The following is a 25,595-nucleotide window of genomic DNA, read 5'->3' on the forward strand; positions in this document are numbered from 1 at the left end:
AGTCTCAGGCTGTGAACTTCTTTCCTGCCAGGATGCGCACAATGGAGTTTTTCAGAACCTTGTAATCAAATAAAATTGCGATCTTTTGGATTTCTTAGAGTGGAAAAATGAGGGTTTGCAAGCATTCTGTGGTTGTTCCGTGTTTTGCCTCTCTTTTTCTGATAATCTTTAGAAGTTGATGAGTGGTGGTTAGCCTTTGATTGCATCTTGATGTAAAGTAACTCTTGTGTTGACAGTTCTCCATAATTAATTGGTAACAGACCAACATTTCTGTATGAATCTTGTTCACATTTATTTTCTACTTCTACCTGCCACCCAAAACATTTTTATTGTAGCAGGTCACAACACAAAAACAACTGGATAAACAAATTACCGAAATTGTCAGCATCTCCTTCAGTAACATGGATTTTTGCCTAATGAGTCCAGTTCTGCTACAGAACGATACAGAGACTCTGCCTTATTGCCACTGCTGTGGCCCTCTCTGAGTCTGTAAGAAAAAAAGAATGGCCCAGCTGAGCGTAGTAGTAGCAGAACATATGCAAACATTTCATGAAATGGGTATGCTGTGGCAGAATGTATGGAGGCAATGATAAACTACTTTAGCAGGGTTTCCTTTCCTGTTTCTGTTCACCAGCATAATTGATAATGAGGTGGTCCTGGGGTTTTCTTCTTTTTGTTCTTTTAAAACACCTGGGTCTTTTCTGGCTACTGTTTTGATATTTCTGATAGAACATAGTAAGTAGCAATCATATTACAGAAATCTGAAAAGTTTTGTTTAGCTATCATAAGGTTAAATTAATTTTTCTTTGAAGTCAAGGAAAAGCTTTGTCTTTCCCTCTTGGATAAAATTGTTAGAAGGAGTTAAATTTTAATTCTGACATGCTAGAGCACTTTTTCCACCAAATAACTTTGATATTTCATACTGTGTTTGAAAAACAAAAACAAACAAACAAAAACACTCTTTTTTCTACATTCAACCCCTCTTGTGTCACTAGCTCCTAATGGAAAGCATTCAAATACTTGGGATTATAAATAAATAAATAAAAGATAATCCATTGTTGCTGGTAGAAAAATAATTTTAACTTTAAAAACTCCAGAGACAAATGAAAAAGGGCAAGCACAGAAGAAGCTTGGACATCAAAGTGCTTTGTCCAGGAGTAAATGAGGACTGCATAAACAAATGGGACCTGGACAATCCTCATTTTCCTTTCAGTCGAAGCCAGAAAAGAACAGAGTCATCTGGGAGTCATGTAGTTGTCTTTATGGTGTGATCCATAAGGCTCAGTCCTAAACGCATTGAGCCAATCTTGCACGCATTTAACAAGAGAATTAGCTTATAAATCTGCAGCTGTTGAATGCTGAAGCACAGGATGTGTGAGTTTACATGCCAGGCTTTAGATTTCTAGCCGCAGTTTTACTTGAACTGGGAAATAAAGGTCTTTTGCAAAACCAGCCAGATTGGCAAGAACAGACGTGAGAAGTATTGAATTGGAACGGTCCCATCCACGCTGAATGCTAGTGATAAGAGAGCTTCAGGTCAACTGATCCTTACCAGTATGTAGCATTGTTAAATGGATTAAGGAGCCCTTGGGCCCTAGGTAACCCCCCCGTGTTTTGAAGGTGCTTTGTCTCCACCCGCACAAAAATGTGCTACCTGAAGCCAGGTGTTTACAGTAGCGATGGTGCGTGCAGCCTGGGGGTATTCTTTGTGAAATGTACCCATGCCAGCTTAAAGCTAAGGTGGGTCTCTGAGAAATGTATTTCGTTTCTGTTTTCGTACGCTTCATTAGAGCTCAGTGTTCCTTACACATACCATATGTATGTGTTTTCTCTAAAAGAAAGGCAGCACCACCAAGGAGCAGAGTCTAGCTGCAGACAGTAGCCTCTGTAGTTCCTGTTTGGATTCAGCAATATAACAAAGTTAATGCTAGATAGGAATTTTCAAAGTGGTGCTCAGGTTTGGCGGGGAGGGGAAGGAATGAATGAATATTAAAGGGAGAGTTTAGAAGTCTCTTGATATTAGGATAAAAAAAAAAAAGCTCTCTCCCGACTAAACATGAAACGAATGGACAAAGTTCATAGATTAATTGATTATCTGGGACACTGAGCACTGTTTAAGTTGATCAGATAATATGTGGTTTGTCCAGCGTCTCTTGGGGAAGTATGTGAGGAGCAAGGTCTGAATCCTAAGTTTTTCTTGCTTCTGCGTGATTTACTCTCCAAACCATCCTTTCCTATATCTATTTACAAATTACAAGTCACCCAGCGTTAGTCACCCCTCTTGTTAACAAAGCCACCTGAACCATGGCTTTATGAGAAAGTAAGCTGAATTTTAGTCCTGAAGTACTGTTCTTTGTTCCCTACCTAAGGGTGCCACAGCTCCTGTCCATATTGCATCTCTTCAGTAGTTAAACAAAAGACATGTTTTGGAGCCATGCAGTCTGCAAATCAGCTAAAATGATCTCTTACTGCTCCAGGTAGGTTTCTTTGTATTGGTGCTGGAGTAATTCCATGCAGATTTTTCAGACTAATTGAATCCCAGATAAAAGAGGTAATGAAGGCATAGCTGGTCATCTACACTCTCCTGAGTCCCTGTGGTGTGCAGGGTTGTCCCTACTGAATATTTATGGAGGCCTATTTATTTTATGCCTGAATGTTTATCTGAGAATAGATGCTTGCAGTCTTGCCTGGAAGAGAATGCCATATTCTCCATCTTCTAACTGTAACTAAGTTTTTCATAGTAGCAAGACTCAGCTCTCTCCAGAGTTATGTTCTTGCTAACATCTTGAATAGTGTATTTTACTACCTCTCCATGGACATTTTGAAGGTATTGGCAAGCTATTATCTTGGCATCTAATCTCTTACCTTCAAAACTGGATATATTTTTGCCTTTGTGTGTCTGTTTTTGCTCTTTCTGTTATTCATGGCTGCCTCTTTCCATTTTGCTTCCTTTTATCTGAAGTCTTCACAGCTTTGGGTAAGGTGTTGTTCAGACCCCTGCATACTGAGCTACAGAATGCATTAATGGAACAATTTAGGGAGCCTCTCTGCCTTCAGCAGTGATTCCTCCCTCTCTCCCCCCTTCTGTGGACTGACTGAATTGGCTTCTTTTTACCAGGTGAGGTCTCAGCGGTGTCATTTTATATCTTGAATAGATTGAAATTTGGACATTTTTTCTTTGTTTCTTTGGTCCGTGCTTTTCTGTTTTTTAAGTCTTCATGTTAACTAAACATCACAGTTCGTATGGCTGGTACTGATGCGTTGTTCCTTTTCATTGCATAGACCGTGCATGTTTTAGAGACAGTGGATTTGCAGGAGCAGAGTATAGGAATGTGCAGGTTTCCGATGGAGTGGTCATGATTTGAGCATCAAAGCGAGGTGTGGGAATTTGTTCTCTAAAACCCTCTCTGTCCTCAAGTTTTAGACAAGGAATGTGTGTATTCCTCGTCTCTGCTCTTCCACCTTTACACTGAAGGAACAAAGCTGACTTAATTCCCACGAGATACAGCATTTTTTTTTGTGCCTTAATAAATGTTAGTAAGTTGGACAAACATGAAAATTGCTGTACAGTATTGCTTTGTAACTTTACAACATATATTTCCTTTTCTCTGACATGAGTAGCTTTGACAACTTAAATGGGTTGGGTTTCTCTGAAGCCATTGAAAGGAAATAGCAGCTGGTGCAGCTTCTTTCCTTGAGATGTGTTTGCATGCTTTCTTCATATGACTACTGTCTTTTTGTGAAGGAAACCAGCTTTTCTCCTGAGTTACTGATCTCACCCTACCATTCTTGGGGCAGGACCGAGCTGTGCTCTGGCTGTCTGCAGAAAGGAGTGGTCCTGGGAGGTTCCCAGACAGCTAAAACAAACCACGTAGTTCAGTTCCAGGGGAAACACGTTAGACCCTTGCAGGCAACACTCCTGTGAAGCAGTGCTGGAAGAAGAGGAGAGAGGAGGAATGATCCAGAAGTCTTCCTCATAGATGTATTAGGTAATGTAATGGCTCATGGCCCATTAAAGCTAGGCCATCCCTACTGTGTATTTCATAAAAAGCTGGTTGGAAAAACCACGTTTAAGTGAAAGCTGGAAGGAGGAATGACTAGGAAGTTAAACATCATTTCTGTAGCTGTTTTTTAACTTAATTCTCCAGTGCTTCATGTGAAAATGTTCCAATTTCAGTCATTGTTGTGGATATTCAGTTCCCATTTGGACAATACAGGGAAATGGTCAGCTGCCATCTGCTAACAGAAGTACCAGGCCTCCCTGCAGTGTACACAGATGCGGCTGGAAGATCCCACTAAAGAGCCAGATATTGCATGTGTGAACTTGAAATAAAATTGGCGAGTGCCCTGGGAGTGTTGCTTTCTGGGAGTCATGCCCATCACCGAGCTGATTGCATCCATGTGTTTCAGTGCTGTGCAGCTTTTAAAAGAAGTCTGAAGGATTGCTTTGAATATCTCTAATAGAGGAGGATGTGATTTGAAAGGCACTTCTAAAACTACCTAGGTAAAAATAAATGAAATATGTTAGATAATGAAAAGCCTTTGAACTCCAGTGATGCATCTAGAGTGGTAATGTTTAGTACTTGTTTTTATCTTATTAAATGTATAGTAGCACTTAAATTGTTTTGCTTTAACACCTCCACGTAGCACAGGCTGTAAAAAAAGGAGAGTTGACTTCACAGTAACTATTAGCAAGGGACTCTCAAGTCGCACAGCATTATCACTGTTATTGCATATCCTTATGAATATACAGATGGGAGGGACCATTGGATCATTGAGTGTGCTCCTCCATAACAGCAACAACTGCGTGCTAGGTGTTAAGCTTAGAAGTATTCACAGAATATGAGCTCTGTGTATTCTGGGTGTGCTTCTCACCAACTTAGTATGAGTTGATAACCTGTAATAACAGACCAGAAGTTGCAACAATAATATGCCATAAATCAGAACAGGAGAGTTCGAAGGTATCACTAATGTCTTGGGCATATGCATTTGCATAGTATTTATTTGCTACAATTTGTAGATTAATTTAGGAATTAGATTGGTAGGATTTTTTGCCACTCGAAAATGAGGAATACATTCTGACTGGGATATGAGGCAGTGGCACTGTATAGACTTTCCTTCCACTCCTTATTTTTGTAAATGTTTTAACATCAAACATGAGCAGAACGTATCACTTTGGCATCTGTCCATGTAATTGCACTAAACAGCAACACATCCTACCCAACTTTCTGTCCATCTGTAGCCACTCTCTGGGGCTCGGGAAGAGAGGAAAATATGGATTGACTAGAGGAAGATTTCTATTTTGAATCCTCCAAATTACTTAAGAAGACCTGAATCTGGTATTAGTAGAAAGTAAAAACAATGCAAACAGTGATCCAGTCCTTTTTCAGGACTACATTGGAATGCCAGTCACTTACACTGTTTCTTTTATAAGCTTTTTGGCATATCTTTCAACAACACAGGTTTCTTGCTTCCTCCTAAATATGGAAAAACCATTCTAGAGCTTCATTCTAGAGTCTTCATTTTCTGAACTTCACTGCCAGAACTTGGATACAACCATTTTATAACTGCTTGGTCCCCAACTGAAACATTGTCCTTTGACTGAAGTAGTTCAGAGTTCTTCCTGGATGCTTATCCCTTCCACCTACCCTCTCTGTGTTTCAAGGAGAAACTGATTTCTCTTTTAAAGAGACTCCATCGCTCTAATCATTCTAGTAACCTTTCTGTGCAACTTTTCCAGTTTAAACCACTCATCGTTGTATGTAGACAAAGTGGTGGTACAATACTTCAAATAAGAGTACAAGCGCCTGGAAAAATACTCCGAAAGGATCAACGGAGATGCATAAGGCATTTGGTGAGCAGCCAGCAGCACCGCTTGTCCAAGCTGTCTCCTGCAGGGAGGCCAGTCCGTGATGGCCTCTGCCCCAGCACGCGGAGCCTCAGCTCTGCGTTCTGCACCTTTCCTGTAAGCACATGCTCGAACCCATGCCCCCCACCCCTGGTAGGGAACAGGAGAGGCCAGAACATTAAACAGAGTTTTATCTTACTCACAACAGCTTTGCTTTCAAAACAAGAGGAGATTTGGAAAAACGTTTGGCAGCAGTCCTCCCTCAGCCTCAGGTTTGACAGGATCAGTTAGGTTACACAGGATTCCTCCGTCCTCTGCTCCTGCCATTCCTGAGCTCTTTCAGCCTGCTAATCTCTATCTCTCACTGCAGCTGTTTGAGTAAGCTTTCCTAGGTGAATTGCTCATATCTTTTTGCTGCTTTTGTACTGCATATCTGTCCTGAAAAACAGGGTAGCGTCTTACCTTCTGATCTCCTTGCTTGAGCAGTCAGTGTGTAGTCTCTGGTGAGGAGGGGATGTGAGACTGGAGTGGGAGGCTCGCGATGACAGCACATCAAGTCCTCTCACACACCAGAGGAAACACAGAGTAGTTTTTACTTGGGCTTGGTGTAGGTGCTACCAAGGTCAAACGCGCTGTTCATTTGCAAATCTGTCGCGAAGCACATACAGATGCCTACTGAGTACCCCTGTCATATGGAGATGAAATGGAAACAAATCTGCTTCATAGTGCCTCAAATTTAAAGCTAGCAGGTGTGTGTTTTTTCTCCCTCATGCTGTGAAATCCCTTACTTCAGTGCTTGCAACAGTTACCAACATTGCCTTTTGAAATTGGTCTTTGTTTTCTGCTTGCTTTTGAACCTTTTTTGTATTGATATTTTTCACCTACTGGATGAGGCAGTGACAAGAAAAGGTATTTTCTTCATCTTGGCCTAGGAACAGTGATGGATAGGGGCTCTTGAGCCTATACACCAGCTGCACCATTGCTAAATTATGATACATCTTTGCTTCCATTTCTTTGCTCTCATTCTGCCACCTGAAAGAGATAACAAGGGGGCAAGCTGCTTTCAGAGGTGGGAAACCTGAGGGAAGAAGGCCATCACAACTAGCAGAAAGAAAAGGGACACGTTGTGAATGGAAATGAAGAGGTGCCAAACTGAGGTTAGTCATGGGGAGGCTGGAGCAACAGCTGATGGGCAGCGTAAACCCAAGCAGTGCTGGAAGTAAGGTGTGGATATGTTTGGTGTTTATCATTGCAGGCACAGGCAAGTTCACAAATCTTGTTAAAGTGGTCACACAGCAGAGACAGGTTTAACCTTGACACATACTGAAGCATTTTCTTAAAGCATTCAGTTTTCAAATCAGTGTCCATTTATTGCATAGAAAAAATAGTGTGGGTGCAATAAATCTCTTCCAAGACAGAGAGCTAACAGTAAATCTCTTGTTCTTTTCCCTTTGGAGGAGGCACCACAAAGCTGTGGTGCATGTGAACTGCTTGCTGGTGCCACAGTGTGCAGTGAGGTTCTTTGGTCTGGTGTACTGGTGGAAGCTGGGCAGGCATGCTGCAGCATTTATGTTCCCCCAGCAAGATTTGTCAGGCACAACTGAGACAAATGGGTGGATGTCTTGCTAAATGGTTGGATGTCAGGCTGTTCCCAGGCTGTGGAATTTAGATGAAACTAATGGTAAAGCTCCAAGTAGTAGGGGTAGTCATAATGTACTTTTTTTTTTTTTCTGTTGGAAATTAGACTAAGAATTATCCTATAACTTTTCTAAGCAAAAGCAACAGTTAATTTTACTTTTTTTTTAGTTAGGTGCAGTAACATGTACATGCTGTGGATGCACATCTCTGAAAATTTTGCTCTAAATGAATTAAGTACTAGAAAGACCTTTTTAATGCAGTTAACAAAGCAAACAAGCCCCAAACAAAAAATGTGTTTACCTCTCAGTCATTTGTAGACAATTTAATTCTTAATCTAGCATTTCATTTTTACTGAAATTCTAATCTTCTGGTGTGGTAAATGAAGACCTTTTGATTGTTAGGCCACTTCAGTGATGATTGAGGAAAGCAACCCTGCTAACTGGATGCATTACACAACACTTAATTCAGTTGAAGCCATTGTACCTTGGGCACATGTTGGATGTAAGACATGAATTCAACTGTTCTGCTGAATAAGAATTTAGCATGGGCTTTCCAATCTCATATCTCTTTAGAGCACCCATTATTCCCCAGAGAAGCACAGAAGGAAGCAAAGCACTTACTTTAGTTAAATAAAATATTAAATTGTCTCCTGAACTTCTTGGAAACCTTTTTTCCCTTTTCAGTACTAAAAGGAAAAAATAAAAAGACTTATTTTCATTTTGGTGGGATTTATAGTTTTAATAATGCTGCATTCCCCAATAGAACTGCCATCCTGTTTTGTTCCTTCTAAAGATGATTTGGAAATTAAAACATCTATCTCTATATTTTTTAAAATAAATCTGATAATATTAATTGAACAGCAGTAGTTTTCATGGATCTATTAAAGTAGACATGCAGACTTCGAGCATTTTTTCTTTCAGTATCCAGAACTTGCCATTCAAGAAATGAAGTTAAAGCTTGTCAAGTTGTGGAATTCCTGACTGAATTTTTAAGTTGGCTAAATATTTGAGAACATTCTGCGAAAGAGATTTTAAAGGCAAATTATAATTTCAAGATTTTACAGGAAAATTGCACTGAAGAACTGAAGCTTTGAGTTCTTGGCTCAGCCTTTGCTCTCAATTTGTCAGCTCATACATGGGTTGTGCTGCTGATGGTAATGAGTGGCCGATGAGATGGTTGGGATCTCACAGGTCACCAGGTGAGTTTCTAGATTGAACCTATGTAACTAGACATTTTGGATCTTAGAGTCATGGAATCATTTAGGTTGGAAAAGACCTCTAAGGTCATCATGTCCAACCATTCACCCAACACTACAAGACCACCACAACCACATGTCTCTTAAACACCTCCAGGGATGGCAACTCCGCCCGGTCCCTGGGCAGCCTGTTCCAATGCCTAACCGCCCTTTCTCTGAAGAAATTCTTCCTGATATCCAATCTAAACCTCTTCTGGCACAACCTGAGGCCATTGCCTCACATCCTTTCTTGTGTGTAGTTTGTCAGATGCTGTGTTAGTAATTTTGCTTGTGGTGAATTAACCTCAAATTTAGACAGTCCTTAAACTTCATACCTCTATTTCACATGTATTGTGTGTAAACCGAGGACCAACAAACACGTTGGTAATGGAGAGAGAATGTTTTCGGTGACTCCTCAAGCATATGAGAACCTAATGTTTGCATATCCCTGGAGTGTTTACAGTGGCACTGGAGAGGCTTTTCCAGAATTTGAGTATTTTATTAGAGGGAAAATACTAAAGCAGTTTGTCTTCTGATCTCTGTTTTTATGAAATGCTGTTAAAATGGTGAGGTATAATCGCTCTCCATCCTCCTGAGCCTGCCCTCTGAAAAAAAAAAAGGTCGCTGTAGGTTTGTGATGCCCCATGTTATCTGTATCTAAATTCAGCAGGCTGCTCTGTTGACTTGATGCATTACAAATATACAAGTTCATAAATGACAACGGCAACACAACATTGGGTAGAGACCTAAATACAAAAGGAGTTTGCAATGTCAGCTTTATTAACATGTAAGCTTCTCTGTTGTATTTGTGGTAGCTTATATTGCATCTCTTCCCAGTTTTTCACTGACTCTTATCAGGCAATGCATCTTGTGACTTTTATCTGATTAAGTATTTTCATTATAAATGATGAAACAATTTCTGGTAAGCATTGCTGGGGGAAGTCATATTTCCAGTGTATTGGGCCTTGATAGCGGAGGCCCCTTTTTGAATGGCTCCAGTTTTATTAGTTGACTAAAAATAAGCTTTTACAATATACACTTCTCCTTTAGAAAAGTTATTATTCACCCGAACGTAGCTTGTGGAGGTAGATAGAAAGCTTTGAGATGGAGGATTAGAGATTACATTGAGTGAGGTCTCCAGATATTCCAAGTTTGAGATGTAAAGCTCTTTCAAGGATAGAAAATAAATGCCTTTACATAGGTTGAATGGGAACTAATTCCATATGTTGCTCTGGGTGGTAAACATTGATTTCCTCCTGAATACAAGAAGTTTAGAAGGCGTGAAATCATCCTTAATGCAAAGAGCACCCAGTGCATCAGTGGGGCCAGTTGGTGCGGTTACTGTGGTTTACTGCAGTGCTCACTGTTGTGAATTTAGCGAGGCATTTCTTTTAGCTTTTCAAAGTATGTAAATTTGCAGAGATTTAAGCTGGGAAGCAGCTTAAGGTCTTTCTTGTGAAACACATTTGGAAGATGTTCTGCATGTGGCTATTTTCCAGCTTTATTCTTAATATTAAAATCAATAGAAGTTTATGCTCCTAAACCTCTCTTGCAAAAGATGAATTGATAGCCAGTTGTTGGGAGCGAATTACAGCAATACTGTATTGGATTTTTAAGGGAGACAGATAGGTGTCCATCTAACGTTATTACTGCCATTCTATTTTAGCAGATGTCTTCTCTTCCCTTCTCTGTCACCATACTGGAAAAATAAATGGGCTTAGTAATTCTAATGAGCTAGTTGTGTCCCTCAGTTGAAACAAAACAAAACCTGTGATACGTTTTAGGATACCAGGACGAATAAAATGTCCTTTTCCTTCCAAGTGTGGTCTAAAGTGCTAAGTTTAACAGCTGTTGGTATCCCAGGTTCCATGTTTCATTGTGCCATAGTCACTAAACGTCTACTTTGCCAAGGATTGTCTCAGGAAATCACTATCATTAGGTAGTATACTTCATCTTCTTTAGAAGTGTCACCTTTTTCTCAATTTCTCTAAAGTCAGATAATTTAAAAACAAGAGCTGTAGCAATGATGGATGCATATATAATATTTGTTTGACATCTCCTTGATGAAGGCTGTCAAAAATACTTCATTTCTATGGACATAATCAAATGCCTGAATTCACTTGAGGTATAGAGAAGCAAAAGCCAAGCCTGTCGTCATCTTTCTTAAGGAACAGAAAAAGTTAATATACAGTGAGCATAGTGGGATTGAATTCATAATCACTGGTTTTGCAGTTACAGCAATATTAAAGCACAGGATTTTTTTGGTGCCTGTCAAGTCTCCAACACTGGCATTTGTTAATAGCACGTTCCTTTTTCCTTCCGTGTATGTGAGGATATATCTGTTCATATGTAAAGATACATTCTCAGATAAAGTTTGAGACAGAGGTCCTCTGGTGAGGAGTTGGTAGATAGCTCTGTTTGTCTCTGCCAATATAAATTTCAAAAACATGCTTAATAGTAACTGAGTATTATTTTGGGAGCAGTTTGAGTGTCTGTTGCAGATACGGCTTGGGAAATAAAGCAGAAGATTTCTGTCATGGTATTTATATCTGGAGAAGAGAAAACTTCACAGAGTTTTCTCAGCACAGTGGTCTCCAGTGTGAAGGACCGCACATCTGCAGAATACTGCAAAACTACTCAGCTCACTGTGCCCACCGATTCACTCTCAAATGTGGGGAGACATCAGTCTGCGGGGTCAGTCCTGCACCAGCAATGCTCAGTGTTTTCATTAATGCTCTCCTACACTTCATCTGGATTATACAAATGATATGAAATTGGGAGGGACTGCAAATATGTTGAAGGACACGGTGAAAAATGAGTATACTCTTGACAGGTAGGAGAAGTGGCTTGGGAGGAAGATGGAATGATATCTTGTAAGGAAAAGTGCAGCTTCCTAGACTTCGGAATAATAAACTGGATAGCATGCATGAACAGAGTAGAGAATTAACTGGCTAAGCAGGGGTGTTGTAGAAAAAGATCTGATCTTAGCACCTACTCTGTCTTCCATTTAACTCAATGTTTTGGAATTGAAAAAAGGATGTCAGAGGGTGTATACTAGAAGATGCGTGAAGTAATCCTTAAGACGGAGTGTGGGGTTCTGTTTTGTGCATGGTCCAAGCAGTAGAAGAGTGTAGAGGAGAGCAGTGAGGATGATCCAGCCTGGAAACCTTGCTGTTCGGAGCAGGACAAAGATCTGGGGCTGATTAGTCTGAAGGAGAGAAGGTAGCAGAGAGGTATCTTAAGGGTAATCTTCAAACGTTTGAAAGGCTGCTGAAAAAAGAAAAGGAATGTGAACTCTGTGTAGGTGCTGGATAGAAGAAGCGGTAAAGAGCTCTAAATACAGTAAGGTAGATTCAAGTTGTGAAATTGTTTCTAGCAGGAAGAAAACTCCGTAAGGTGTTGCAGTAGGTTAGGGTATCGTAGTCTTGATTATTGGATGTCTTTCTCATGTGTTGTTCGATTTTTCTAGGGAATACCATAACCATTAACTCTTCTACGAACTGTGGGTGGACTAGATGACTTTTTAAGACCTCCTTATAGCTCTTTCTTTTCCCCCTATAACATATTGGACTGCAGGTCTGTTTCAGGTGCTTTTAAGGATGAGACATTTTATAAATGGTATATGCCTTTTAAAGTACAGAAACTGGGATAAGTTAGCCTGGTGCTGCAGGTTCCAAATTTCTCAGTACAATCCTGTACAAGATTTGGAAGGAAAAATATGCTTAGAAAGAATAGTAACTTTTACAGACCGTACGAATGGGTAATTTTCCTCTGTAGAGAAGTGATTTGAGAGTTATGGTTAGGGGTCACATCAAAAACTGCAATCAAATTTTAGAGTGAAATTGTTTCATTGTCCTTTCTTTCCATTTTATCAAACTGACAATAGTGGAGGGATGTTTTAATTTTTCATATTTCACTTTTTAATTTGATCTATTAAATGAATTTTTAAATACAAACTTGCTTCTTGCACTTCAGACCCTTTTACAATCTGAATATCTCGGCACATTTAGTATAAGCAGAAAATTGTATAGAAATTACCTTAACATCCATTCCATACAGCTTTTTACTGCCGACCTCATCATTGAAATACACATAGCACATGCCCAGCTGGTATAACTTAATTATGTTCAATTTGTGTGCTTTAATTATTACAGACCAGTTTTTAGAGTTGATTTCTATGCCTCACCCACGTCTGTTGCTGGCTTAAAGGAACAGCTGTATGAAAAAACATGTTTTCAAGAAGACACATTAAAAATAATGCATTTGTTTTTCCTTCCTTCTTCTGTGCTTTCTGTGATCCTTTTCTTTCTAAATGTCAGTTAGGTCAGTAAAATACTTTTTTTAAAACAAACAAACAAAAACATATATGCCACCTGGATCAGAAGCTACAGGTGTATTTTGTCTAAAATTAATAGTCTCAGAAATTAGACCTTAAAATGGTTAGAAAAATCTGACAATGTAATAGCAGGGCAATTTTTTGCCTGCTTTGCAGCAGAGACTACACTGAATGGTTGTCTTAACATAGCATTGTGAATATTAGTTTAAAAGTTTGTTGCTGATGGTGGAAGATCACAAATCACCTGTTGTGCAGCTCAACGTGCTGTCAGTTTTGTGGGATGGAAGTGGATTGCCTGGGAACGGCAGGGGAACTGAGAGCAGGATGGGATGTTTCCGTGGTCATAGCTCTGTTCCCTCCGCAGCCACTGAGGCATTTCGGTCGGGTGATTCAGAACTTGAGATGGATATATCATCTTCTGGTGGTCTTGTGGTTGTAGGAAGGTTAGGAAAATTGGGCCTTTGATCCCAGGCTTCAGCCAACTGCTTAAAACTTGTCTGAATGGATCTCAGCCAAGGTCTCTGCATCTTCTAAAGTAAAAATTAAAGAACAAAGGAGGAATCGTGTTAGTATTTAGCTGCTTCAATCTGTTTCAGGATGTGAGATGGCCTTCTAAAGATGAGTTTACAGGGGCTGTTAGCAAACTGATGTCAGAAGTCCCATCTGGGAGATCAATTCCCAGCGAGCCTTACTAAATAAATGCGTACACACATACCCCCGTCACTGTTTCTGGAAGTTTTACTGGGGGCAGGTCTGGGAACAGGAGAGTGGTGCTGGTCACCACTGTTGGGTCTTAGGAGCACATCGATTCTCTACCAAGTTGGCAGAGCAAGTTTGGACCAAATAACTTCCCCTGAAGCTCTGCCGTGTGAGCTTTAAGTTCACTGAGCTCCAGGTTGTAAACACCAGGAGTGTCCACGTGTTAAGTTCAGTGACTGAGCTGAGAAAAAGTTGAATCAACCTAAACCATCTCATTTGACCCCCAAAATGTTTTTGAGCTTGTATTTTGAATGTTAATTTCTAAATGCGTCATTTTGAAGCAAATGGTCCATATTTTGAAAAATTGGAGATTTTTTAAAATTGTTTTGCTTAGGAGTTGGTTTTATTCCATGATGAAATATAGTATCAGATGTTTTTCTTCTTCACTGATTCATTTTTTCTATTCATTCAGTAAGCACAGCAAAAATGTGCCCTGTTTTGTTTAGGTGTGTCCTTTTGGACTGTATCCTATAGCCTGTGCTCTGAATAAATTTAGAGGGAGCTTAACTATTTATTGCAGCTCTCTAATTATAACTGCAACAGTCTCAAAATTGATCCAAACTAAATTAAAAACCAAATTGCTGCTGCTGCTTCTGTTCTTTGAATTACCTGAATATTAATTCAGCTAGTGATACTTCTGAAATAGGAGATTTGTCTCCTTGGAAGAAAGAGGGGAGGAACATTTTCAGCCCAGCTGAGCTTTGACATCAGGAACCCCTCTTGGTCTGATTTCTGATCCCCCCCCCCCCCCCCACTTTTTTTAAAAATCCATTCATAAACCCCCCTGGCAAAGTGCACGAGCCCTGCTGGGGAGAAAGTGTCAATAATTCAGATCACATTATACTGGCAATTCAATCAAATACAAAGTTACCTATGTTTCAGAGACATTTAAAATTCCTAGTTACGTAGGAAGTTAATTTGAAGGAGCAGCTGAATGCCTCCTGGAAAATACTGAGAGTTTCTCTTTAGTACCCATTCTGCTTGCTTGCTCTTATCGTATATTTTCTGCATTTCTCTAACCTTGTTCTTGATGACAAAAGACATTTGCATGAAAACAGGATCTTTGTTTCTTAACTGTTCATCTGTTCCTGCTGTTTATTTCCCACCTAAAGTCATAATCCTCTGTTTGTGGCATCACAATTGGTCGCAGTGGAAATTATTATGTCGTCACAAACGGAGGATTATGACTTCAGGTGGGGGGATAAGCAGCAGGAACAGATGAACTCTTAAAAGCAAAAATGCTGTTTCATGTAAATGTCCCTCATAATGAAGAAGAAAGGGAGGCAAAATATGATAGAGAAACAAAATTGGAATGAGCAGGCATGTGCCTGAACAGTAGGGCAGCAGATTTTCCTTGAGGCAGGAGCAGCTATTTTAAATTAGGGACATGTCCATGTAGAATTTATTCTTTTAAATATTTTTCCCTCAACTAAAAAAATAAAAACATTGGTGTTGCCACTCAAATACAGAAATGGCTGCTCAGTTTTGAGAGGGATTTGTCATCTTTGTCTCACTCCTTTGTGCATGTGTTTGTCAAATAACTTTTAAACTTAAGGGAGTTTCCCTTTTTGTGCCTGCTGATAGGTGTTTCAAGCCCGAACCCCGCCATTTGGAATGGAGCATCTGCACCGTGTAAAGCAGGATGACCATGCTGGAAGCTCATCTAAACCACACTGCTGAGCCAATCAGCCAAATGCTTTTCACGGGCTGCTTCCATTTAAAACCACAAGCAGCAAGCTGACATTTCTCTTCAGCATCATAAGATGGAAAGCTCTGAAATACCCAGTAGCAATCTCAGCTTGTACCTTATTTTGGTTTTATCTGAGTTTTTTTTTTCCTCCGTGTTGCAGCTGCTCTATTCTTTAGTAAAAAGAGGTTAAAAAATTATTGGTGCAAATGAAAAGGTTTATGAGAACGGAAACTAGAATACAGAATAGAAATGAGCATAGGGAAAGATTAATAACAAAGCCTATTGTGGGCTTTCTGTAGTAGCAGCCAATTTGACTTGCTTTCATTAAAATTCTCCTTGTTAGCTTGGGTGATGTGTTGGGGTGATGGACTATTTGATGTCTAAGAAGTGGTGAAAAGTTAGCTGTCTAATGATGGACTAATTAGAAAGCCCATCCTAGCAGGATCCATGGAAATTGATTTGCACAGTGCCATTTTTGCTAATGAGAATCATGAATACATGTTTGCAGTCCTTTACTTACTCTTCCTACCCACAGCTAATGAAAGAGAAGCAATCATTAAGACCTCAGCTACAAACCAGTTTCCTTTGCCTTGTAGGAATAGCCATACTCGTAAGAAATTCACTTTTAAATAATAGTCTTGATAGCAAAGCAAGCTCTACACACCTCCCTCCTATAAAATGCCTGCCTTTCCTAATGCATCTCTTTTCCAGTTATCCTCACTGAACAGGGAGTCAATATGTTCTGTCTGCAATTTACAGAAAATTGTCGTTACCGTGTGAGACTAGAAGAAACTAAATATTTGGATTGAGTAAAATTAAAATTAGATGACTATTCCTACAAGGGCATAACATGTCCATTCACAAGTAGGTCAAACATTTTTAATATTTATGCATGTAAGACAAACAATAAACCTGTTCCTTTCAGTATCTCGTTCCATGATTTTATTTGAGTGCACATTTACCCAGTTGCTTTCAGATGCTTTTAATCTGCCCAGACGGTGTATGCCCAGCCAGGCCCCCATATGGCACAAAGGAGATTATACACAAAATCAGAGCTCTTTGCAAAAAGACCTCCCGAATAAAATGTGGTGTTGATCAATGTGGTGTGGCTACCCTTAAGGAAATCTTCAGTTGTCCCTGGGACTCCATCCTTCTGTCACCTCCCTAGCATCTTAAGGCTTGCTATCAAACTGGCCTTCTCTGGCCAAAAATGTTCAGGCACTGCCTTGCCTTTCTCTTTCACCTGTATATGTTCCTGTAAATTCTACCATAATTGAAGAAAACTGTAGACTTAGTCAATTATCCCTTAATTTAGCTCTTTTAAGTGCATTTTGACTGGTGCAACCAATGGCTGAAATGTAGCATTAGGCTCTAGGAACTAGCTGTAGAGAAGTTTCAATACATTTTCAGTGAAGTGGATGTCCCATAAATGCTGTCAGACAAAGGTGGGGCAGAGGAAGTGGAAGCTAAAAGTGTAAACTGACAAGCAGCTGAGAGCTGAAAGTAAGAGAGCCAGCAAGGGAATGGTGAAATGCCGTTGTAGGGAGCAATGAAAGAGTCAGAGCTAGAGGTTGTGTAGGGAAAACCAGAAACAAGGGGATAGGTAGTTTGAAGCTAACATCATGTGCCTGGATTAGGAGAAGGGATAGTAGAGGAATCTGAGAGTGACTTATCAGAAGGGAAAATAAGAATGGCAGGAGGAAGAAGGAAAGTGTTAGTGACTGTTATCAGTTCTTTAGCTTTCTTGTTAGTTAATAGCAAGCAGGTGCAGAAACTTTCAAATATCTGTAAGAGATTTTAGTAAGAGAAGGACAGTAATTTGTTCTGGGAAGGAGAGATTACATGCAGACACTATCACAAAATAATAAGATGCTGGTTTCAATGTCTAATTTAAATATGATCAAGAGAAGTCCAATTTATTTTAAGGTAACTAAAGAAACTGAGTTACCTCCACGTGACCAGGGAGAAAGATCTTCCATCTTGCAACAAAGGAATTTGAGCAAAGTCAGCACTTTAACTTTTTTCTGAGGTTGAGCCTGACTGCTTTATCTTGCAAGAGAAGTGCGTGCGTTCACAGTTCTAGTTCAAGGAAGTTCCTTTGCATTAGTTCCCTGAAGCAAAAGCCTTATCTGTTTTTAGCAGTGAAAACAACTGTAAATGTGTTCATCTAATGGCTTGCTTTTTCCCCTCAAAGAGGAGATTTTCTAATTTAAAAATCTACTTCTAATTCCTCCATTCGTGTTTTGTGACGTAGCATCAGTAAAACATATATGCATGTATATTTTTCAGGTATATATTAGGAACAACTAGATATGGTAGGTACAAGATTTGCAATTTCTTTGCTGTTATGAATTAACTCTCAGCATTAGCTTTTTTTTTATTATTCCCTTTTGTTCCTGTAATGGAAACTACATAAGGGATTAGGAAGAAACATCAAACCCATATACACTTTTTGCACTGTTATTGGAGTGGGTTTTTGAACTACTTATAGTGCATGCCATTTAACATCTAAATCCTCTGACCATTATGTTGACACATAAAAAGAAACAAAGAACAAACACTTTCTTTAAATTAGCCTTTTTTGGACTTTGTTGTGTTCAATACTTTAAAAAAAATGAAAACGAGCCTGCAAAAGCACTTGCATCTATGCACAGCTTAAATAGAGATAATACAAAATGGCAATCAAGGAAGATTATCCAGTACAGCAGACTAGAAAAGATGTATTTCTAGACCATAGTAGGACTTTCAGAACTAATAATTCTTTTGAAAAATAAATGATGAAAGATATGCCTATGCAGTAATGTGGTCCACTGGCATAGCATAACATACAATATTGATGACTGATTATCATTTTGACGAAATGCTGCTATATACGGGCTCAAATGTTTGGGTTTAATTTAAAGCTCGTGTCATACAGCTGTTTACTTATAATGAAAATATGCTAGATTAATGGCTTGTTGGCCTGTTTGGGACAGAAAAAAATGTTGATATGGGGAAATAGTTTGTAGTGTCATTTGCTCTTGTACGATTCTGATAAACAAATTAGTTAACTGTAATATATTGTGTAAAACAATCTCTGAAAGCATACTGGGTGATAGGATTAGGGCGAAGATGTTGTTAACGTTGCACATGTAACTAAATATCTATTTGCTGCTCTGAAGTCTGCTGTGTTCTTTCTGTATAGAAAAACACCCGTGTATCCAAGGAGCTGCTGTATTGTACGGGATTTGATAGCTGTTTAAAAATAGATGTAATGGGGAGTTGGAAGCCACTGGACGACAGTGAATTGTCTGTAGTAATTACAGAACGCTCTGTGAACAAACCTTTTAACCTCCCAGTGTTCAGGTCAGAGACGTAGACTTCATAGGCACAGAGCTACTTGGCTGAAATGGACCAAAACAATAAAGGAAATGCCACGTTAATAAGAAAGCAATGAGTGATGTTAGAAACCTAAGAAAAAAAACTGTTAGAAAAACACCAGTCATTTACCTAGCTGGCATGTCATCCTGCCACGTAAGCAGAAATCGCCTACACGGTTCTGTTCTCACCTCAGTGCTGCCTTTGTGCTGCTTTGCACTCCCTCCCCCTTCATAGGTGCTTCTCGTCTTTCTTCCCTTAACATGCCCTGTCCGTTCCATTTTCCGAGTGGCGTTGTGCTGCCACCTGTGCAGGCTCAGTTTCCCACTGTGGAGAAAGAACCTCGTTTCCTCTCTTCTCCGTAAGCACGGCCAGTGGTGTTGCAAAGCCCAAAGGTTAGCTGAGGTGTGTCTCTTGTCGTTGCTTAAGTTGGAGACCTCTAAGTTTTGTTTTTCTTTAAGATGGTGTTAAAATGCAGCTGTTTACAACTAGGGAAATCAAAGCCCTTGAACAGTTGGTCAAGTAATAAGCATTTATATTTTGGTGAGTCTGTCCTGGATTTAGTAATTTGTTTAAGACTGGTCAAATATTGGAAGCATCTTCGTCATTTGCTGAGCTTAGTTGTAACAGCAAGAAGCTACAACAGGGTAGGGTCAGGCTGGTGTTAAGAACAGGTTCTTCTCCAAGAGTGTGGTCGGGCACTGGGACAGGCTCCCCAGGGCAGTGGTCGTGGCACTGAGCCTGCCGAAATTCAAGGAGCGTTTGGACAATGCTCTCAAACATGTGGTCTGATTTTTGGGTGGTCCTGTGTGGAGCCAGGAGTTGGACTCAGTGATCCTTGTGGGTCCCTTCCAGCTCAGGATATTCTATGAAATGGTTATGGAAGACCTATTGTGCATTTTCAGTGGGATGGTTAGGAATCCTACAGCCAGGAAACTCAGGAAGCCTCTGTAATTAAGGTGATGAATCACAGTGTTAAAGTCAATTTAAGCAGCTGTGATTATTAGAATAATTTTTGAGGAACTCACTGGTAGAAAAATGTTTTTAATAATCACACTTCATATTACACATTAAAAAATTGAAACCTTCAGGTTTTTTTTAATATAAGGGATGCATATAAAGAATAAGTAAGTTATATCAGTTTATGGGCTCTGTTACCTAGTCATCAGTCATGTAAATTTGCTGTGCATTCTGATTTCATCAGAGAGAAGTTTGTTTATCCCTGGGGAATTGGAACAATGAGCTTGTGAGTCACCCTGCATTTGTGTAGCCCTCCTCAGCAGCCCTCCCCCAACAGCTTGTCATAGCAAAACCAAAAATTAATCTGCTTTGCACTTTAGGGTCTTCCCCCGCCTGCAACTCATGTGTCCTTGACTGAGTGAAGTCTGTTGTCTCTGGGGTTTAATAAACCAGATGAGGTGAGGAAGAGAACCCCACAGGATTTTCTTGCTCACCATGTTGAGGACCAGCTGGCTGATGCGCTCTGCCTTCCCATGGCTGTGATTTTTTTCCCTCTTTTATTCCCTTCACAGTTGGGTAGCATCATTAAAAAAAATAAAAAAAAAAAAAATCCCCACAAGAACTTTGATAATCTGCAGTAAAGAATCGGATCTGTAGCTTTATTCAAAACTTGAGACAGAATAGAAGAGGTATGTTTATGGTTTTCTCTGCTGACATTTTTCAGTCCACACTAAAAAGAAATGAAGACACTTGCCTAGGGAAACATCTTGGAGAAGCAGGGAAAAAAATAATTTAGTCAGAAGAACTACGGTTTTGATTCATTTCTTAGTTGCTGTATCTACCCTATAGCCTGAAGTCCCCCAGAATACTGTGGCTATAGGTCACAGAACGCCAATTTTCTTAACGTATTTTTGTTAGGATTAAGTCTTTCATTGTCTCAAGAACTCTGGAAGTTTGATACTCCAGAAGTTCTGTGTACAAAAGTTGCAGAACAGATACGATAACGTGATGATCACTGGACCCAACGTGAGTGTAACATTTAGCTCCTCCGCTCTCACTTCCTTTGTCCAAATGGCTCAACAGCACAAGAGTAGGAATTTGGAAAACCGCAGCTCAGATATGAACCATCTGTTAACACTAAGCAATTAATTAACTTAGCACCATTTGGGGTTGGTTTCCCCTAGTGAATGTGCGTTACGTATACAGGCTTTGTAGGCATTGTCTCTGCAGAACAAGACTTTAATTCTTAGTTAGGCATGGTTCCATCTAATTTCAAAATGTGCATTTTCATCCAAATCCAGATGCACAGAGTAGCCCTGCCAGAGAGACTGGCACTTTTTTCCTGTAGGAACTTCGGGTACCAAAGCTCTGGTACCCAAATTCCAGTAGGCACTGTAGCCTTTGTTTACCCTCTAAATAAATAAATAGTTCATCTACTTGTAAACGCTGGCTATTATTGACGTGCTATGGAAGTATTCAGGTAATTTTCTTATTCTTGGACTTCACTGAAAGAAATGATGCTTGTTCCCATATCCCAGCTGTTACTGCACCGGCCAGTAAAGACTAGATTCCAGTTTACCAAGTGACCTACATTTTTTCCCAAACACGCTAAGTTTTATGAAAGGCAGTTTTCAGTGGTACATATCTGAAAACTAAGGGATTCTCTCCTAAAGCTATAGGGTGCCTCTGGGCTATGGTGAGTAGTGACAAAACAGGAGACTGCTTTATCATTGTTGGGGGATGAAGAGGAACACGCAGTAACTGTTACTGAACGTGGCATCTGACTTGCTATGACAGGCAGGCATTTTAGATAGCACAGGTATGTTCTCCATTGTATTATGCGTGCAAAGAAAGAAGTGGATGCATAGAAAACAGTGTAAAATACATTACTGTATTTCATACGTGCTTAGTATGCTTAGATGTTCTTAGTAATTGGTGGTGTGCTTGGGGAACTGTAAGTTTAGTCAATATTCAAAGCAACAGTTGTATTCAAACCCAGTCAATGCAACCCTCGTTCTTTCCCTCTCTAAGTAAATTTGAAATATGTGGGTGTTTTACCATATAATTATCTATTATATGTGAGAAGAGAGGTGTAAGAGGTGTAAGATCATTTTCTGGCACTGGAAAAAGAGAGTAACTGACTACCACCCATCCAGTGATTAAAGTGCTGATGCTTCTGACACTACTAGCTACTGTCAGGAGAAGCCAGAAGTGAGATGACGTGAAGGACTAAGCTAGGAGAGAGAACTCTTAACAGTAAAAATGTAGACATGATGTTCTTACTTTCAATGGATTTTTTTAATCTTAATTTCTCTTTGTGAAACTAATCTTACAATATGGAGGAAGCCAAATGGGGAAGGTGAGAAAGGTCAAGTGGTAGACATCCATGTCTGATGCTGTTGCAAAAATGTTTAATTTATGTTAATTTAATGATTATACTAATTTGTATTTGTGTAAGCAGGTAGAATGTGGGTATTCTGCTTTTCATACTTGGAACTCTACACTGAAATATTACTTCCATCTATCTGCCATGTTACACTGCAGACCAAGTGTGAAACAATCAAGAATGTGCCATGAAATATTTTTATTAGACAGCTTTCATCCTAGGAACTTGATGGGATATCGTATGTTGTACAGTGGTATTACTCTGAGTATGATGGTGCGTATGGGTGTGAGATGCTTTAAGGCTTCAGAAAACAGTAAGATGAGGGAAGGAGGGGTGAGTATTTGTCTTTCCTCTATGCTTCTCTGTCAAGATTTTAGCTGAACTTTTATATTAAGGGATTCTGGAATTCTGCATAGGCGCATCCATAATGAAGTCTCGTCTACCTTACTCTAATAAGCTGACTTTGTTGCAGCAGTGTTGCTGCTAATCTTAGGACCAGAGCCCTCCTTCAGGAGACTTCAGGTCTCTCTGCACACCTAGAAGCCTCTGAAAGAGACTAGGAGAAAATTGGAGACTTGCATGGGCTAAACCTCCAAATAGCTGAGTTTTTCACAGGTGAAAACGGAAGATCAATAAGGTGAGGGTTCAGAGCATGATTCTCTACTGCTGTGTTGTGAGTGAGAGCAGCATGAGAAATGCTTGTTCTTTCCAGCAGTAAAAGTCGGGCAGTCACTGGGGTGAAGTAGCAAGGAGTGCTTAGTGGCAGATGTTGTGTTGCAGCACAGTTTCAGCTTGAAAGTGTGGGGGTAGAAAAATCAGATGAGATTAAACACTTCATAGTATTGCTTCCAGTGGAGCTCCATGGAGGTGAATAGATGGTTGGGACAGCTATGAAGGAGAGTCAGATGAACTGAAGAGCTAAATCTAGCGTCTGCTGTTGACAGTGTTGAGAACAGCGATTACTGAACGTTTGAGCTGAGATCTCTGTAGTAGCTCTCTTGCTACTTGCTAAGGACCTATGGAGACATCTGTAGAAACAGCCCAGGTTTTAGCAGAGTGAGCCTACAGTGTCCTGGCTGTGCAGCACTAGCTAGCTCATGAGCAGGACGTGGTATACAGCCTGAGTAATGCAGACAGCGCTGGAGCAGAGATGTCCCTTCCATTAGGATGTTCTCTGAAGGCCACAACTAGCCTGTGCAACTTGTGAATGTACCTACTTACGTGTAGCTAATAATTACCATCATTCAACAACCAAGGGTGTGCAGTCATACCTTTCTAGAATGCGTCAGTCTTTGGAGAAAATACAAATGTAGGCAGGCAGGTTGATCCAGGTTCCTCCCTCCTCCCCTGAAGAGCTTTAGGACAAGATTTTTGAGGGAGAAGAAGAGTAAATGCTAACATTTTGTTCTTGTGTGTTCTTTGAATTTAAGGGAATATGTTAGACTCACTGGTGAAATGGAAGAAAATCCTGGCTGAACTTATGGCCATCAAAGTTGAACTTAAGAAGAATTGGGCAGAAAGAAGTTTGCTGAGTCTCAGGGCGTTCTAATAAGATTTGAAACAAGGCTTTCTGTTTTTTATGAATATAAATAGCATTCAAAATTACCACTAAATAGGCTCCAAAAAGTAAAATTCATGTTAGGAATGTTAGTGATTGTTAATAGAGGAACAGAGAATAAAGTAGAACATCTTTGTAGTGCGGAATAAATTAATGGGGCATCCTCATCTTAATATTTTGTGTGGTTTGGGTTCCTTTGTTCCTCCTATCATCACTCTTCTCCCTCAGAGGAAAAAAAAAAAAAAAAGAAAAAAAAAGATTCACTTGAAAAGATGCAGAGAAAGATGACAAGCATAATTCAAGGTCTACATCAATTTCCATATTGAGGAGTGTCTGTGGACTGAGTCTCTGCACTGTGGAGAAGAAACCACTTGGAGAAAATCTGGGATAGAGGCTTATTAAATTGTGAGTATTGAGAACAGGGAATAGTTATTGACTAGTTCTGGTACAAGAACTGGAGATCATTAATGAGGTTAGCTGGTAGGCACAAAACAAGTGAAGGACAGTATCTCTTTTCAGAACACCTCTGAACTGTTATCTTAGTGCCACGGGTTGTTTTGATGCAAAATTTGCATGGGTTTAAGAAGTGAGGAGACAAATTTGTGAAAGAAAAATCCATTAGGACCTATTGAGCACAAGACTCAAGAGTTCAAGTGCCTTAGCTGTAAACAGCTAGAAACTCGGAGAGCATGCGGAGGAAGTATCATTCGTTATAAGCTTGCCTTGCTCTTCCCTTCATTTGTGCCCAGGTAGTGTTTCCAAGAGAGACTGACAGTGGGCAAGGTGGATTTTTAGCCTGATCCAGTTTTCAGTCCTCATTTAAAAAAATAAAAACGTAAGCTTTTGCTTTAGGACATAATTGATGTTTCCTTTAGGCTAGTTAATTCCTGCATGTGCTTTTCTGAATCTGCCTGTGGAACATCTGATAACGATTACAGTTGGAAATAGTCATGGTAAATCATACCCATTGTCTGCTTCAGCCAATGTATTATATTTCCCTGTGCCTATGCATTCCAATATCTTTCTTTTTTTAAGAGACTACTTCCATAGCTGCGGTAGTTCAATGCGATTGTGGCAGATGATGGAATTACTGAAAGAATACTGGGAACGCTGAAACCACGCAGGTGCTCAGAGACTGTGGTGATATGCTAATTAGGAGGACTTTATTGAGAGCTTTTAAATTCCTCTTCCTTTACTGACACCCTTAATATAAAACTGAAGGGTAGAGCTACAAATATTATGTAGTGTTACTTAATGCCTTACATTGACTACCGAAGTTCAGGTCCTCACCCTGCAGTTTGCTGCTTGAGAAATAAATGAAGTACCAAATATTCCCTAGTGTGGCAACACCTCCAAGGGCACGTCCGGGCACCTTTTTATTGTGGCCATAAAAGCAGCAGCACTGTATCGTATGTGTGGCAAGCAACAATATATACAAGCCCACTCTGACTGCTCTGGCTGTCCTGCACTCAAAGTAGTGAGCTTAAAGACCCTCAGCTGGCCTAAGCAGATCTGTGCAGATCTACGTCCTGCAGGCCTCTCTCTGGATAGCATTTCCATCACCTGTGACTGGGTGGAGAGCATTGCCTGCCTTCTGATTTACATTTTTGCCAGGTTGCTTCAAGTTACTGTGTGACGGGGTTATAATAGACTGAGCAGTGAAAGAAGCAGCCTATTTGTCAAGTCATACGAACATTTTGTGGTCTCTTTTTATTCAGCGTAAAGCATTTTATGTAGATAAGCAGATACCCAGCTAGAGGAAATTCTTCTGCCTTCCCTCCCCGCCTCCAGTGACCTGCATCTCCCTAACCAAGAGGATGGGGTAAGCG

General features: G+C 40.0%; 1 protein-coding gene and 1 long non-coding RNA gene across 12 annotated transcripts in view; both read left to right on the forward strand.

The window, feature by feature from the left end:
• The window catches only part of LOC310900475, a 58,288-nt gene extending 42,895 nt beyond the window's left edge, over nucleotides 1-15,393 (forward strand). For 2 of the 5 annotated variants that reach the window (XR_014585150.1, XR_014585151.1), the window contains exon 3: nucleotides 2,370-15,393. This is a non-coding gene — a long non-coding RNA (uncharacterized lncRNA). The remainder of the gene's footprint in view (nucleotides 1-2,369) is intronic. The other 3 variants (XR_014585147.1, XR_014585148.1, XR_014585149.1) reach the window with 3 other exon arrangements.
• LOC310900473 (transmembrane protein 263-like) overlaps nucleotides 1-25,595 on the forward strand; it is a 195,885-nt gene that overhangs the window by 57,048 nt on the left and 113,242 nt on the right. The window lies entirely within an intron of this gene.

This window comes from Anser anser (genome assembly GCF_964211835.1).
Source record: "Anser anser genome assembly, chromosome: 5".
In the NCBI taxonomy this organism is placed as follows: domain Eukaryota; kingdom Metazoa; phylum Chordata; class Aves; order Anseriformes; family Anatidae; genus Anser; species Anser anser.